Source organism: Erpetoichthys calabaricus, chromosome 1 (genome assembly GCF_900747795.2).
Source record: "Erpetoichthys calabaricus chromosome 1, fErpCal1.3, whole genome shotgun sequence".
NCBI classification, from domain to species: Eukaryota; Metazoa; Chordata; class Cladistia; order Polypteriformes; family Polypteridae; genus Erpetoichthys; species Erpetoichthys calabaricus.
The window spans coordinates 175,811,889-175,826,900 of NC_041394.2; positions in this window are offsets into that span (position 1 = coordinate 175,811,889).

The window sequence follows — 15,012 nt, forward strand, 5'->3', positions numbered from 1 at the left end:
TCTGTCAGATTTTTCTTTTAATTTTTTTATTAAATAAAACAGTGCATGATGAACACACACAGATGTAAATGAAAAAAGCTAGATGGAGAACTGCTGGCTGCTTTGTCATTTATATTTTATTGCTAATAAGATGCCATTAAAACACTGAATGCAGCGGTTTAAGATTGAAATAAGCAATTAAGGGTGGGGAACCTTAACAAGAGAGACCACTAAAATGAAGTATTAAAATGTCACTTAAGCAATAAGTGCTTCTTTAGCAATAATTGACTTCTCATTAAGAAACTGGGTTGGAACAAAAACCTGCAGCCACTGCGACTCTCCAGGACCGACATTGCCCACACCTGTCCTAACTCATTGAAAAGTAGGAGACAATTATCTCATTGTAATGAAATAGTTTTTTGAGGAGGTATGCAGAATTCATTTTTGCAGAAGTTTCACTTTTGTAATTTATATTTGAAGTGTTATGGGTTTTTATTGTCATCTTTGTGACCTTTCCACAGTTCTATTTTGAATAACAATTTTAACAGTGGGTGCTATCATTTTTTCTCTTTTTTGCATGGCAAGGGCTATATTTTTGTGATTGTTATGCACATAAATTTATGTCAATGCACCATATTTAAGAGGGAAGCATGCTACTTTCAGATTCTAATTTCTGGATTCCTGAGTGTATATTAATTTGGTGTTTAGATAGAAAAATAATATTAGGTTATTTGGACTTGTATTTTGGATTTGTATGACTGTTTAGCTTTGACCCCTGCTTGTTTTAACCTTGTTTCACTTACCACCTCTTGGTCCATTTCCTAAATTTCTTCATTAGGCTTTCCAAATTCTATGCAGGCAGTATAATCACCCACTTTCTATCCTTGTCTTAAGGCTATCGTAGCCAAAGCTAAAATAGCAAAGAAGCAACCAGGAAATTAAGAAATTTCTTAAAGGGGCAAACTAGAACTATTCTAATTAATTGCTGCTTGTTTTTAAGTGAATACAAAAATTGAATCACCATTGATGTGCACAGCTATCTTATAACAATAACATGTTACACAATCCGGCAGCGTAGCCATAGGGGGTTGGGGTAGGTTGTAATAAGTGTATAGTGTTAATAAAATACCCTTTACATTTTATTACAAAACACAAAACATGCAAATTAAATATGTAAATAAGAACCATTATGTGTACATGCTGAAAAAATACATAGCCAGCCTAAATCGGTAGTTTTACCCATTATGGTGCCTTGGGAGCAACCGGGCTTTTTTCAGAATGAGGTGAAAGGAGTGAAAAAAAAAAGGAAACAATTGTCCCAGAATATAGAACAGCAATTTTTAAAACCAAAAACACAAGGTATTGCTTTCAGCTAAATTTTTCGTGTTCTGAAATGCATTATTAGGTAAATTGCAATTTAATTAGTCAGCTTAATTGCGTTGCACAGAGTTGAGAACACCATTATCTATCATCTGCTAATATTTTGCTAGTTATGTAACATAAGCTCGCTACAGTTGAGGCTTTATTAGTTGCTAAAATTTAGTTGTGTGTCTCTTGCGATTCAGAAAGAACATTAGAACATTAGAGTGAGTTGTATTAAATTAGGTTGATAATGTCGATTGGCAGGGGTGATTGGAATGCAATTTGTGCCAAAATGAGATCAATTAAAAGTAATTACGAAATAAATAATCACATGAAAAGCAATGATATACAAAAATGAGTCATTAAATTTTGAAAAACTGCAACAATGTATATAAAAGATTGATTGATTGATAGGCGACAAAACCAGTGTAAAAGAGATCTTTTTACATACATAATAAGCTATTTTGAAACATGCATCTGGAAAAGTCCAACTATGAAATATAAACAGCCATAAAAAAATAAAACATACAAAAGTTAAATGAAAAATTATATTATTGAAACTGAATAAAAAACACTTTCGTATCATTTCATAATAACTAGTATTAGAGTTTAGTATTATCAAATTGTGTGTTCTATATTATAGTTATTTTACAAGATTTATTTATTTATGTATTTCTCTTATAAACAATAATATGGGCAGCCTTTTGCTTTAAAATTAACACTAATTTCATACTGTTGTAAGAATTAGAATGACATCTGAATAGAACAGAATTAGCTTTGAATTGAATAATATATGTCATTGTTTCAATAGGTCTGTCTCCATTTATTTTAAACTTTGACAAAAAATCCTTAGGCCAAGGAAATGTATAACATACTTTGAAAATGAACAAAATAATAAGCTAATTAAAAGAAGTCCTGATTTTTTTTTTTGAAAAAAGACCCACCCTTCAATGAAGCCACGAATAATGTCATTGTCAACAATATGTCACATATCATTGAAAACAAAACTGAAAAAATGGAACAGTAATGGTGTCAATGAGCCCCAAACCCTAACACAAACACACTTGTCCAGTCCCAGGTTCAAATAACCAAACGTTTTTTATTTTAACTCCCTCCAAATGTAACACAAGCAAATACAGGTCTTTCTCACAATATCTCTCTTTTTCTCACTACCACACTACCCTCCTCCACTCAAGCATTGCTCCACTACCTCCCAGCTCCGACTCGCTTGAATAAGGGAGTGCAGTCTCTTTTATCACAGACCCAGGAGTACTTCCGGTACCAGGGCGACTGCCCAATGACAGTACTTTCGGGTCGCATGGAAGTCCATAATAGGAGGCTTGTCTCCCTACAGCACCCTCTCGTGGCACCCAGTGACCGCAGCAGGGCTGCTCTGCCGGACTACATATCCCGGCATGCCCTGCTGGCTTCTTACTGTGCACCGACCTCCAGGGCTGCTGCCATCTAGTGTGTTGGGGGAATAAAAAACCTCTAGCAACTTCTCTTTTTAATAGGCTGTCCGACCACCCTCTCCGGTACTTCCTTCCAGGTCTGTTCCCTCTCCTGGTTGGGATGCCTGTCCAGCATGTGTGGCATCTACAGGTGTCATTAAAGTAATGAAAAAAATTAATAATAAGAAAAACATCACCACTAATGCATCAAATAGTGTGGAATGAATGTGCACATCCCCAACTTTGTGTGTGACAAACACTGTCAGTGTCTTAGATCAGGGGTCTCCAAACTTTTTAGCCCGAGGGCCGCATTAACTATCAAACAGCAGTTTGGGGGCCGACTACACACTCGACGTCCAAATAAAAAAGAATCAAAACATAGATGTTGCTTTTAATTATTTATTTAATATTATTTTATTCAGTTATTATTTAATAACACATTGATACACTACACATCAACACCTGTATTAGTGGGAATGGTAAAATTGTTTCCTGGATGCCAAAATAGCAGACATTTCTGGCTTTAGATTTGATGTCCCTAACATCAACAGTGACCAGAGATTATCATCAGACAAGTTTGTTCTCAAATTGTTCTTCACGTATTTCATTCTTGAAAATGTTTGTTCACACAAGTATGTTGTTCCAAAGACTGAAAGGTACCTTGATGCAAAAGTTTGACATTAGGAAAGTCATCCTTGGGCAAAAACTGGTAAAAACCCACCAGTCCTTCTTTGAACTTGTCCCTAAGGAAGTCATTTGCTTGCAACTCAATGACCTCCAGCTGCAGTTCATCTGGGCAACTGGCCACATCTGCTTCAAATGGGTTTTGAAACAGTCTCACTTCTTCTGCCTTTGAATCCAAGTCAGAAAACCTCTCCTGAAACTGCAGCTGGAGGTCTTTGATGATCTCGCATGCAACTGATGTGGGGAACTCAGCTGTTGCTTCAGCCATGAAGACCTTGCACTGCTGAAAGTGCGTCAAGTTGTTGGCCTGTACTTGTTCCAAAAACAAGACAAGTTTAGATCTGAAGGCCTTTAGGTGGGTGTATAGATCAGAAACTAGATTTTTCTCTCCTTGTAGTTTTAGGTTCAGAAAATTTAAATGACTAGTTATGTCTGCAGCAAAGGCCAATTTCCATACCCACTCTTCATCAGATAGTAATGGCTGTGGCTTGCCTTTACTTTCCAGGAAGTCACCTATTTCCTTTCTTAATTCAAATATTCTGCTCATAACTTTCTCACAACTTAGCCATCTTACTGTTGTGTAATATGGTAAATCTTATGATTCTGTGTCAGTATCTTTCAACATGTCTCTGAACTGTCTATGGTTGAGCCCATGTGACCTTATTAAATTCACCATCTTCACCACAGGATTCAGTACACTGCTAATGTCCACATATTTAGCACACAAAGCTTGCTGGTGAATAATACAGTGCAGGAACATTGGTTGTGGAATGTTTTTCTCATTAAACATCTGCTTCACTTGTCCAACCAAGCCTTTCTTTATGCCACTCATGTTCTTTCCTCCATCAACAGTCAGGCAACTGAGGTTAGTCCAGTCCAAGTTATAATCAGCAAATTGTTTTTTTCAATTCATTGAATATATCCTCTCTGGTAACCGTGCCATACATGCTATGTAGGGATGCCAGCTCTTGTGTTATGTTCATGTCTTCATCCACACCTCTAATGAACACAAGCAGTTGAGAGGTGGAACAGCTGTCCAGCGATTCATCCATTTGCAATTGAAAAATGGCGAAACTTGCTTGCATTTTTCACTATTTGAGTCACAATGTTTTCACACATGTCTGCAACACGGCGGGCAATGGTATTTGCACCCAAAGCTACATTTTTAAATTCTTTCGACTTTTCTGGGCAAAGTTCCTCAGCCACCTCCAACAAACATTCCTTCACTACTTCACCATCTGTAAACGGTTTGCCACTTTTAGCCAGGACGTAGGCAACTTTATAACTGGCCTTAGTTAAGGATTCATTTTCATTTGAGGATTTACTGAACAATGCCCTCTGAGATGTGAGTTGATTTTGTAATTTAGAAAATTTTTCGGCACGAACTTTACCCTCCAGCTGTTCATATTTCTCCTGATGTTTTGCTTCGATGAACGCAGGTTGTATTCTTTCGTCACAGCCACGGTTTCGTTGCAAATCACACACAATGCTTTCCCTCGCCCGGATTTGATGAAGAAGTATTTCAAAACTCCATTCTTCTTGAAATTGCCGACACTCGTCGTCTATTTTTCTTTTCCTCTTCTCGGCCATCTTTGGGCACTAAAATAAGTGACTTCAACATGAATAAATAGTGAAACTGAAAGTATCTTGCACACCATATCGCACAAAAAACCTGATTATGTGAACTAATTTCGTCGCAATTATAGCTGCAAATGACCCGAAACAATTTTTAAAAATTCTTATGATTTCTTAAGTTAAACTTACCTGAATATAGTCTGCAAATATATCCACTTATGGTAGAGAGATTGTTGCCTTTTAATGTTTCTTCTTCAGAATATTCAGAAAATTCTTGTTAAACTAACGACATTCCCAATACTTTATACACACTGGTAAGTAATTACGCGAAGGAAATTATCACTAAATAAAACAGAGTGCAACATGTTCGCAATTAGACACTAACTGACACCAACAACCTCCTCATCGCAGCAGTCAACCGCAACTGGCAAACTGTGATCAAAATAATCAAGTCTTGAACAAGCAGCAAACCATTTAAAAACTCTGCACTAGATGGCGTTATATCATCTCATTGACTGTGAACAGAAGTGGAAAAAGTAAGCAGCGAATAAGGTTTTTGCAATGTAGTGATCTGTTGAAAAACATAACACACTACTGCGCGCCTCTATTTTAATTCTGTAAAAATCGTAACGTCCACGTAAGCGGCGGCTGATCTTGGCAGGATACACGTAAATTTCCGTAATTTTTTTCCGGTAGATAAAAAAGTCTCCACGGGCCGGATGAGAGGGCCTCGGCGGGCCACATCTGGCCCGTGGGCCGTAGTTTGGAGACCCCTGTCTTAGATTAATGACTCAAAAATCTGGTCACCCTACAGCAGGGGGTCTCCAACTCCATATTTTCCATAATTAGCAACCAAACTATATTAAGGACACAAAATGTACCAACACATAAACAACAACCTGCGTCCATCAGACAATAACTAAAAATAAAGAAAGGTGAAGGCCTTAGTAATTGTTGATCTGCTCAGGTCCACAAAACATTTTTACAGTGCTCTTAAAAAGAAAATCAACACTTTTGGACATGTCTACCATGGCAGAATGAGCACCAGGGAATTAAATAACGGGTTTAAATTAGCAATGAGAACTGGCTTCAAATTAAGAAACTGAATGAAGTGAAGTTGGTTGGAGTTTGAGGCCCCAACTTAGTTGGTCATCTGTTGGCTCACTTCACATCAAATTTATGTTTAGGTGCCGTTTTAAGGAAAAAAGAATCAATTCAGAGGTCAGAGCCTCAAGAAAAGTCAACTAAAATAAATGAAAATAGTTAATTGGCAGCAAAAACTGGCCACTAATTAAGAAAAAAGTTTAGAATGAAAACTTGCAGCCACAGTAGCTCTCCTAGACTGGAGTTGGAGACCCCCTGCCCTACATTATTTATCAAGCAATCTCTGTGTATTTTAGAACTGGATAAGAAGCTGGACAAAAAAAACCAAATCTAATAGGTTTGCCTAACACTAGAAAATCACCATTTATTGATGGCAGAAATACTCAAAGAAATGTGTGAATACACCTACAAAGTGTACAAATCATATATTTAAATGCTTCAAGAATGTGCAGTTGCATTTAAAAAATGCAGGTATTGGGAAAGTTTGGTCCAAAATTCTAAATGTGGGCTGTCAGGGCTGGGTAAAAATCTTTTAACAATACAATAACAATGTATTGCTGTAATGCGTTGCTATTCTCCCTTTTCTCTTACAGCACAGCAGGCGAACTTAGCCAATACTGGGAGGAGTCAAGCACAGCTTCTGCGTCGACAGGGCGGAAAGGAAAAGAAATGTCCTTCAGCCTATTCCCCAGGAAAGCCACCTGGCACCTTCAGTATCTTTGTTGAAGCACAATGGCCAGTAACATTAAAGTAAAAATTGCAACGATGGAACATTAAATTACTAACAATTATTCTTGCATTAAGTATGATATATAGAGACATTTTGTATTAATATTGATAGAGGAAAAAAAAATAAAAAAGAATATGCTACTTGGAAAAAGTGCTGAAGGGTACTACTTTATGACAGCCACAGAGTTCATAAGTGGGTGATAAAAATGACATATTGAGTGCTGCCTGGTTTTTGTGTTGACTAGTATGCTAACCATGAAACATTTTTTGTCCTTTAAATTAGGAGCTTAAACTGCCAAAAATGAGGGCAAATACCCACTCACATCTACAATTATATTAACACTGGGGTCAGTTTATAGGTTTATAGGGCCATTATTGTCACATGCACAAAGCACAGTGAAATTCTTACTTGCATTATGAGCTAATCAACATGCATCACATCTGTGGAGATGTTGAAGTTAAAATCAGAGTACCCCCACAAATATGGGGAGATGGTGGAAACATCACATGGAACACATCGGAAGCAGCTTGAACCCAGTTTATTGGATCTGTGTAGAAGCACTGCACTACCATGGCGTGACTAAACAGATTTAAACACGTAGTATCAACAGTAATGACATTGAAGAAGAATGTGTCTGCACCCATTAATATGTTGATCTTTTTATATATTTGCTAACAAAATAATTAAAACATATTTTCCTATTGCCCGCCATGGGCTGGCACACAGTCCAAAGTTGGTTGTCTTCTTTTGGCCGCCTGTACCCGAATAAACAGTGGCTCCCACAAACCTAAACTAGAAGAGCTGAGATAGATACAAATTAAGTAAGAAATGTTAGGACATTACTTGTAGTGTATACTCTTGTCTCATGTAAGTAATTATAAAATTCACTAAAAGAAAAGTAAAATCCTTTAATAACCAACTAAATAATAGCTTTGTAACCTGAAAAAAACATGGAAAAGAAAATGTTAGTTTGTAAATAAAGTTTGAATGGAGAGGGAAGGTTAAAAAACACATTCACTAGTGTTGGATAGGAAGAGATGTTGAGTAATGGAGGAACTGTTAAGCGTGCAGTAGGGACTGATGTTAGTCATTTTTGTACAAGTTGCTTGCCTGAGCTGAGAGAACAAAGAATTTGGATAATTCTCCAGAACAATACTGAACATGCATATTGACGTTTCACAGAGGAACAGAGATGCTAGTGAGTTCAAATGAAGCATTGTTGAAAATGAACAGGTTAATATCCTTGTAGAAGCAACTAAGTTGTGAGTAATGTCTGGGGAAAGCAGCTGGTGCAAAGGGAGATATCTGTACAAAATGAGCAGCATATTTCACAGTAAGCGAAACTGAGAGACGGGGCATTTGTCCAGGGGTTTTCTGCTGTTTAGCGGCTATGCATTGGAGCAGCACCTAGGCTTCCAACTTGAATTAAGTAACTTGAAGTTCAAATAATATGGAGAGCCATAGGATTGTCTCTTGATGTCTGACATCAAAAGCAACTGTTTATGGGGTTCTGTATGCGTGAATGGCTTGTTAAATATATACTGTAGCTGTTTATGTATTATGCATGTGTTTAATTTCCCGTGGTACATTACTCAGCTTTTTTAAAATGCCATGTAACATGTATAGAACTCTGAAAAAGCCTCATTTTCCATCTAAACACAGAATTTGGATGGGCCGTTGATTTTCATTAACATGCAACATGTTATGCAGAAGCAGGATAATAGCTAGCTTTGCAGTGTCTGCTGCTTTATTTCTAAATAGAATACAAATGTTGGAAATTAGGCACTAGTACTTGTTTCGAGTCATTAATATTTGCAGGTGCAGTTCGGTCAGTTCAGGTTGTGGTTTCTATTAATAAATGATGGGGTTCTTGAAAACTGGACCCACATGGGGCCTCTAACTAATACTACTCAAACCATTCTAAATTAGAAGATTACAATAACATTGACAAGAACAAGCCATTAATTCCAGCAAGCACATCAATACTATTTCACCAATTTCTGCAGAATGACATCAGTTCTACACAGTTTCTTCCAAGTGAGCTTGACTGAATTAAATTTTACTCAAACACTTGCAATTAATTGACAAATATTATCCTGAGGCCTGACTTCAAGTATGTTAGTGCAGTTATTCCAGATCCAGGCAAAATCTATTGATTTTATACAAACTACTAAAGGGGTTAGTTGTGAGCCATTCTTATCCTCTTTTTATTTGACATAGAAATTACTGGTAACTAAAATTAAACAGCAGTGTATTGAAAAAATCTTATTTTGATGCCATCTAACATTCTAGGTTGTGATGCTCATGTTGCCCGCAGCTGGCATTACATTCTTGAATCTGGACATCATCATATGACTGAGATGGACTATGGAGAATAAGGACACAGAACAACTAGGGTGGTGCAAAAGTGTTCAGTGCTTTTATTTAAAGCCAAACAATCCAAACGATGTGGAAAAAGTGCAGGTTAGTTCATAATAAATAAATAAATCCATTGAAACAGTGTTCATTAAGGTTAAAATCACTAGCAAGTAAAAGATTAAAGTAAAGACCAGTATTAAGTGCATACATGTAGAAGTCCGTGAATATAAAACCCGCCCTATGTTTCATCAGTCAGGGAGGATCGCTAAGAAAGTTCTAGGGCAGGACTGGTCTGAAAGTAAATGCAATGGACTACTGGCTACTCCTGATCAAAAATTGGGCCTAGATATAGACGAGGATGACTCGTCTCAAGCTGCCTCCACGCCGTGTAATCAGCCGGCAGAGAGAGATACAGAAGTCCAAGAGGGACGATGGGGAAACTCCTGGCCCGTCTCCGGATGATACGTCATCCACCCGTGCCTCAACAAGTCGTGAGATATCTCTGCCTTTAAGATCAGACCGGACCGCTCTGAAATGCACTTTCAATTTAGAGCAACACCCGGCTTCTTTCAAAAGAGAGCAATGGAATGATGACTCTCTGCAAAGAACGTAGTAGTTCTTATCAATGGCCAATGCACACATCAGCCCATACCACAGGAACCTCACTTCATAATAAAAAATGATCTGTTGTATTGGGTCATGGAGCATGAGGGGGAGGTCCAGAAATTGTTGTTAATTCCATGAACCTACCAGTGGCAGGTTTGTGAGTTAGCACATGCCCACTTCCTAGGAGGCCATTTAGGCTCTGAAAATACTTTACAACGAATCAAGCTCTGATTTTTTTGGCCGGGAATTAACAAGGAGGTTATCATTTTTGTACTTCTTGTCTGGAGTGTCAATTACTGCAAACCGTGCTCCTCTCATTCCCCTTCCCCTAATTAATGTTCCCTTTGAAAGAAATCAGGGTTGATATAGTAGGACCCTTAGAGCCCTCAGCCCGAGGACACAAATATATATTAGTCCTAATGGATTATGCGACCTGATACCCGGAAGCTGTTCCCTTACGCTCAGCTACATCTAAAGCAATCACACGGGAACTAGTAGGGGTCTTGTGCACATTACGGTATCCCTAAAGAAGTCCTAACGGACCAAGGGATGCCTTTTACCTCAGAAACATTCAGGGAAATGGCCAAGTTACTGAAAATAAAGCACTTAAAAACCGTGGTGTATCATCCTCAAAATGACGGTCCATTAGAGTTTTAATCAGACTCTCAAACAGATGCTTTGTAAGGTGGTCAGTGGGGATGGAAGAATTGGGATCAACTCCTCCCACTCGTTCTCTTTGCATATCAGGAAGTCCCACAAGCCTCTATTGGTTCTCACCTTTTGAATTATTATACGGACGACAGCATCGGGGTATATTAAATATTTTAAAAGAAGGCTGGGAAGGAGAGCCTCTTCCTTCTACAAATATATTGGAATATATCGCGCAATTGCGCAATATATTTGGAATAATCACACCTATTCTAAAAAGTCATATGGAATGAAGTGCAAGCAGCACAGGCCCGGTATTATGACCATCGGCACGACATTCTGAGAATTCCATCCGGGGGATCGCGTTATGGTATTGGTTCCCACCTCTCATTCCAAATTGCTCACCCAATGGCAAGGCCAAAATCAAGGAGAGGGAAGGGATTGGTGGACTATTTGGTGAAACAACCTAATCATTGACTAAGCAAGCAGATTTGTCATGTGAACTTGCTGAAACCGTGGAAGGAAAGGGATACCGATCCCTCCTCCGATGAACCCCGCTCATTCTTTGCTCAAACAGACACCCTCATTTTGGTGAGGAATTAACTTTCAGACAGAGACAGGAGCTGGAATCAGCTATCCAGTCTGTCCCGGAGGTGGTGAGTGAAAAACCCAGATGGACCTCTCTGATTGCGCACGACATATAGACTCCCAGAGGCAATGAAGTTTGAAGTGGAGCTGGAAATCAGTCGAATTGCTGGAACTAGGAACTGAACTAGTTTAGTCCCTGTTTCGGTACAAATGTCTTGGTTAGTAAACCTGACGGCAGTTTTGCAATAACATCCGCAGGCTTAACCAGGTCTCCCAAGTTAATGCTTATCCCATGCGCATGCGTATAGTGTTGCCTACCTAGATGATGTTGTCATCTATTCCAGCACATGGAAGGAACACATACAACATGTCAAAGTGGTATTGCGGACACTAGGAGAACCCAGACTTCAAATCAATCCAAAGAAATGTTTCTTTGGGCTGAGAGAGGCTAAATATTTGGGCTACCTGGTGGGTCGGGGTACTGTGATGCCACAGTGTTCCAAAATAGATGCCATTTTGAAATGGTTCCGTCCACGAACCAAGCGGCTAGTCCAAGCATTTCTCAGATTGGCCAGGTACTACCGCCAGTTCGTACCTTGGTTTTCAGAGAGAGCAGCACCCTTGACTGATTTAACAAAGAAAAGAGCTCATTAACAATGTGGTATGGACTGACAGGACAGACGCTGCATTCTGTGACTTAAAACAGGCTCTTACTTCAGCACCAGTATTAATAGCTCAGAATTTTTCTCTCCCTTTTATCTCCAGACGGACACTTCGGACACAGGTCTGGGGGCCATGTTGAGCAAAAGCGTCGATGCTGTTGAACACTCATCATGTACCTGAGCCGGAAACTGCTGGATTGGGAGACCAGGTATGTGGTGGTGGAAAGGGAAGCCCTGACAATTAAACGGGCAATTACGCAGTTGAGGTACTACCTCTTGGTCCGGGAGTTCACTCCCTTACTGTGGATGGCCCTTCAACAAGGAGTTGAAGTATGGGTCAATAGGTAGTTGACCTACAACCTAATAAGTTTTTTGCTCATTCATTACAAAGGCTCTCTCCATGCCAATGCTGATGCCCTCTCACGTGCCCACGATCTCTTGGTGCAGGTCGCCCGAACCCGATGGGTCTGGGCTGGGGGGGGGGGGGGGGGTTGGGGGGGCTTGTCACACACGTGCAAGTAGGAGGCAGGTAAAGGACTTAAATAATTGTAATAACACATCCGACCAGGGGGTGGCGTGGTGCACTGACTGTCTTTCTCAGTTCCCTGCAGACCTTTCCCAGGAAATCCTGCAAGGTTCCAGCGCCTCAGAAGATGTCACTTCTGGCCCAGAAAATATCACTTCCGGGGTCGGGGGGGGTTGTGGGATTAGGGATTTTGGTGGGGATGGGGTGGTGGTGGTGCCTTTGATGATGCCACTTCTGGTCTGGGTGACGTCACTTCCGGTTCCGGCCCATTTGATGATGTCACTTCTATACGGGCCTTTAAAACCACAATCTTACTTACAATGAATCAGTTCTGTTTTGGACTCAGTCTGGTGACCATCTCTGTTACTTTAAAGGCCTTTTTGCAGCCAGGGATATTATATTATATATATATAATAATCAAATACTTCTTGGATTTGCAATCATTGTTAATCTGTACTTTTCTCTGTTTTCTTTTCCTGTTTTCTGTGCACCACCACCATGTAATCAAAGGACTGTGCAGCTACCTGTGATAGATAGATAGATAGATAGATAGATAGATAGATAGATAGATAGATAGATAGATAGATAGATAGATAGATAGATAGATAGATAGATAGATAGATAGATAGATAGATAGATAGATAGATAGATAGATAGATAGATACTTTATTAATCCCAAGGGGAAGTTCACAAATGATGTTGAAATGTATGAAGACACCCCAACTGTCAACGTGACCCACTGCATAAAATCTCCTAGAACAAGGCTTAAAAACAATAGAAACTACTTAAGCACATTTATATTACGTAGAATGTCCAGATTGTTTTCTTTAGCATCTCACAGCTCAAGTGTTTTATTTATTGTGTTCTTCTAGACCATCTGACCATAGCATTGGATTTATCATTATAATGATGGGAGACTTAAAAATAAATTCATAATAATGACTCTGTCTATTACTCATATATCTAAATTATTTAAGAATATATTCAATTATTTTTATTCAGTTTTTTTGGTGTTTCAACTACTTATTCATATATTATTTTATTTCTAACTTGTTTTTCTTTTTTTTTTAAATTTTCTTTCTTTGACATTTTGTAAAGCACTTTGAGCCTTGGATGAAAATGTATTATAGAATTAAATGTTGTTTTTGTTGTTCTTGCTCATACTAGAATGACAAGACCCCCTGGCAAATAGCACAAACGGTCTTTGAGTCATGTAAACCTTTTCATCATGAAAAGGTTTCAACTCTAGGAGGGAGAACTCAAAGCTATGCTGGAGAATTCATAGCTCTGCTGACCTGGCAGAACGATGAAAGCTTCTAGTAAGAGCTGCTATGACTGACAATACCAAAGCACCACAGACCCAAGAACACCAGAGAGGAAAATCTCACCAAAACCCCCAGCTAGATGTGAAAAAGATCTGCACAGAATATTTATAAAAGATTTATTACCACAAAAATGCTCTGTAAGTACATGAAGCTCTGCAGAGCACACTTGACAAAAAAAATGTTTGTAAGGACAGTCCAAGGTGAACACGTCCCAGTACACAATCCAATGGCGAAGTCAAAAAACAGAGCAAAAATGGTGAAAACTCCAGAGAATCAATAATAGCAAAAGCACAGCAAAAACATAAGCAACACTCACCAAATCCCTAGTGCATCTCAATGAACCAACATAAAGTGTGGAAATCCTTCACCTTTATAGGGCTGAGGGCAGTCTCTGGCGGTGATGACTTTATTTAGACTTTATTTAGAGAGTTTTATTTAAAAACAAAATAAAAGGCAGATGCATGCAGAATTGATATATGTAAATGCTTCCAGACTGGGCAAATCACCCTTTGATCATGTGTCAATGGCACACATTTTCATGCAAAATGATGCAGTAAGTTTAGCTGCAACTTCAATTTGAAGCAAATCATTTCACTCATTAATCAATGTGACCTCAATATTGTCTCTTTCATCCGATATACAGCTCAGGGTTGATATGTTACCATCACACTATGACAGCTTATTAAACCAAATAACAAATATGAAGACCCAGATTGCTTGGGACAATTTCTCTAAACAGTCCTGAGGTTCTCTCAACTTCTTGTGCATTTGTCAAAACAGGCAGTACACTGCAGCACAGGAATCTGAATAACCAGCAAAATGAAGTAATTCATTCAAACCCTTTCATTCATGCTTCAAAATGCAATATTCTTGTCAGTTATTTAGTTAATGCCACCAAAATGTAACATCTTTGAACCATTGCCTAGAGACATACCAATCAAAATATTTAGTCATGTTGTCAACATGAAAATATACAATATGAGTATTTTAAGATTTAAAATTGATCAGTTTTTGCTCAGTTTACCTCTCTTTCACTTCTCTATAGCTAGCTAAATTTGCTTGTGCAACAAACCACATGTACTTATGTTGTAGAAACTATTACAAGGTTCTACCACACTGGTATGTTCTGCAAGACAGAACATTTGTAACATTTTTATAGTATTTTTGTTTTTAATTTCAGAACAACAGAAATTACAATGCTACACATAGAACCAAACACAAGTCTGGAAGAGTTGAAAAAAAATTAGGTTATATGTTACATTAAAAATGTACACAGTATTTTATGCAGCTACGTTGGAAAGAACAACACCAAATCTACATCATGGGTTGTTCTGTCGCTACAGCTGTTCTGGCCACATATTTTCATCTACATCACATCTGATATTCTATCTCACAATACATTGAGGAAACAAAT